Source organism: Trachymyrmex cornetzi, unplaced genomic scaffold (genome assembly GCF_001594075.2).
Source record: "Trachymyrmex cornetzi isolate Tcor2-1 unplaced genomic scaffold, Tcor1.1 scaffold138, whole genome shotgun sequence".
In the NCBI taxonomy this organism is placed as follows: Eukaryota; Metazoa; Arthropoda; class Insecta; order Hymenoptera; family Formicidae; genus Trachymyrmex; species Trachymyrmex cornetzi.
In genome coordinates, this window is record NW_017295960.1 from 276,459 (window position 1) to 280,114 (window position 3,656).

The 3,656-nt window shown below is 35.4% G+C and overlaps 1 protein-coding gene across 12 annotated transcripts in view; it reads left to right on the forward strand.

Moving 5' to 3' along the window:
* LOC108770948 (Cbl-associated protein) overlaps window positions 1-3,656 on the forward strand; it is a 104,185-nt gene that overhangs the window by 25,203 nt on the left and 75,326 nt on the right. The window lies entirely within an intron of this gene.

A 3,656-nucleotide genomic window follows, 5' to 3' on the forward strand; every position in this document is an offset into this window, starting at 1 on the left:
CACAATTCACCGTTCGATAACGTCAATATTCGGTGCAGCGGCTGGCGGTTTCTTTCCTTCAAACGTGAACGCTCTTGTCACGTGTCCGCCCAGTATTATTACCCGGACGAATTGATCTTTACCCGCTCTAACAACCGCCATTATCCCCGGGGGCTCTCGCAACCCCCCTCGAGATAATACTCCCATAGAAAGTTGAAGATGAGGCTCGGATGAGGCGACGCGGGGCCGTCGCGTTTTCGCATGTTGGCGGCAACGACGTCAGTGAAAGTCACGTACCTCTTGATTGCAGTCTTGTTCGGACCTCCCGCGCCGCCACGCCAAACCTCTAATTGCGTTACGCAATATATGCCGTAGACGTCCATTAAAAGCTCTTGCGTTACGTCAAAATGTAACGCTATTTGATTTGCACGAAGGAAATGTGCTGTATGTCCCCATACAGCACAGATTATTTCAGTAATATTGCAGCAACGTTAGATGCTTTCCATTTGGTGATACAAATCGACACGGCATCGTTCTATCTTTGTTGTTCGTGGAATGCAAAGAAAAATAACGACTAAATGGAAAGTACTAACAATGGTCTCTAAATCAGAATCAGTGGATAATCACTGATATCAGTGTCAAGTATACCACTATGGTAATCAGTAAATGAAATGTGAGATCCCTACCCTATATCTAATCTTTATTATGTGATCTAACTAACCTTATTTCAATGCATAAATTCAATGAATATGGTATTGGAAGATTGAAATTAACGTGCAAATATCAATATTTTAATTATTATTGGGTCGGGGAAAAAGTTTCTTCGTATTTTTTAATTCAAAATTGTATATGCAATATCTTCGTCAAAAAGAAACGAAATTCAAATTAAAAAAAAGGGTTTTAAAGCGTGAAATCTCTACTTTTGAAAAGTTATTATGTTTTATGAGTTTCTGTGAGTTTAATAATATTTACATTTGAAAAACTACGAGCCGAAAAAGATGAAAATTTTTCTTTTCACTTTGGGGGTCTCTCACACGCCCAAAAAAAATTTGCAAAACTTTTCGACTACATATCGTGAAAGCTTGAAGCTTTCCCTACAAAATCATTTTTATTAAATATTCCCATGATTTTTTATTCCTGAGTTATTCTCGAGTTAAATAAAGAAGCATTCTGACTTTGATTGCTCATAACTCCAATAAAAATCATCATACCGCAATTTAAAAAATAGATTTTTAAAGCTGAAACTTTTCTTTAACGAATGATATAATTGTAATAAAAATTTCGCAATAAATGAAAAACTTTTGTAAAAAAATTTTTTTAAATACGAAGAAACTTTTCCCCCGATCCAATATAATGCTCGAACATTCTTCCTTTTTTAGTTGAACTTCATTGATTATCCAGTGCCAATTTATGTCACTGCGTAATTAGTGACTATCCACTGATTCAGATTTAGGCTTAGTTTCAACTCATGGTTAACTCATGGTTAACTCTTAACCGAGGTTTAACTTATTTCTCATCTCTTTCCAATTCTAGCATTAGAAAGAGATGAGGAATAAATTAAACCTCGGTTAAGAGTTAACCATGAATTATGAAACTGGGCCTTAGAGAATGTTGTAAGCTCCTGTGCTGCATGAGTGGCTGCACGACACGTCGAAATCGAAGGATCTTTTCAAGAGATGACTTTATCAGAAGAAAAGTTATCGGCCTAGAGCTCCGGGTGATGATAAAGTAGGAGAAAGATGAAAGCTATTGTCTGCGCATTCGGGATGTCTCAGGCTCCGTGCGACGTCTTCATGCAGCTTTTAATGTCGAAAGTTACGACAGGTCGAAAATGCTACAATACATTGATGTTTATCGACAAGAGGAGCCGCAGGCTAAAGCGAGTTTTGAATCACCGTGGAACTATGGCGTGTGTATCAGAAAACTTGGGAGATGACGGGCGGTATTTGAACTCTGACCACCCAGGTTGGAGTCCGAGCTGTTATCCGCTACACCAGAGGTTCTCAAATTCATTTGCCGAAGGGCGACATTCTTTCATCCAGAAGGATTTAAAGATATAAGGGTGTATCCAGACAAACAGCATAAATGTATGCATAAAGAAAATTATCCAATTACATTTTACGTGCGTTTTTATAATAGAAATGCGATTGTATAATTTTCTTTATGTATACGTTTATGCAATATGCAAGTTTGTCTTGACAGACCCTAAAGATCATGCGATTTATTCGTCATCGCGTATTCGGTTGAATTACACGATTAGATCATTGATCTCGAATGACAATGGTTGATAGATTTTTCTTATACACTCTGCATGTATCTGTATTTATCGCGAGTAGGATTCTGCTATAGTCTGACTTCTTTTTGCGAACGTCCATTGCACTGTGGCTGACATCGCAGATGATTCAAGTGAGGCTTCTTTGCAAACGGACGAGAGTACAAGACACAAGAGGTACGCAAGAAACTCGGGTAGTAACCAACGCCTCTCGGTTTACGATTAATTTAGTAATAAGAGCGGCGATTGTGGCTAATTAATTCCAGATTTGCAATCTGGAGCCTGATACTGTCCGAAAACATGTGCGACCGTTGCAAACTGAGTCCTCTCGGATGTCTCGATTATATTTCGCTTTATATTCTTATTATAAAAAAATAAGAAACAATTATTAAATTGATAAACTAGAAGTTTTAATTATAACTTGAAATTTTATTAAACAAATTTTGGTAGAAGTAAATAGAATTTCTGGTTATCATAATTAAGTATTTTGGTATGCAACCAGAAATTTAGATCTGATATCCGTTAGAATCTGGGTAATGTGTAGTAATTAATACGAGGACAGTTTGGTAAATCAGTGACTTTAATTTATTTTTAATTTGACTTTTTTTTCTCCTTTTAGAAAGTCTAGTCACTGACTTATCAAACTGCCCACGTAACATCCAAATATCTAGTTATGATAATAGAAAAGGTGCATGATTGAATTAATATAACATTTATGATTAAAAAAATAATAGTAAAATTAAGCAGAATTTTTATCTGTCATGATTAAATAATCTAGTTAATATATATCTGTCATAATTAAATAATTTTAACCAAAAGTTTTATTATTTTTACTAATATTTATACAATCAAATGTGTCTGCTTACCGTAATCAGAATATATATAACCAATTTATCTGGTTATTTATTTTAATCAAAATTATAGATTATTCACACACATATTTTTCCAAACAGTCGATTATATATGTATTTCAGGTTAATTCAATCAATTTCTTTCACTGTAATAATGTAAAACGTATCTTCTAAAGTAATATATATTTTAATTTCGTCTAATGACGCTCATTCGAAAATACTAGACGTCTTTCGTTTTTCTTGATATAAATATCATGAAAGAAATTGAGCCGTCGCGGCAAGATTCCAATGACGTTCAAGACTCGTCCGGCCTGAACGCTCGTTATTCGTCTTGTCGAGATCTAAAAGGCTAAGGCTAACTAGATGCGTCCATTAACATTGACCTAAAACCGTAAAAAACCGCGCCTGTCGCACTTCACGGCGCACCCACGTGCCGAATAACATTAAGTGCACAGAAAAAAAGACTATTCTTAAATCAACCATAATATACTCATATATTAGGTGTTAAACTTAATTCCTGCCGTTTTTCGTCTCCAAAATTGATTTGTTTCGAA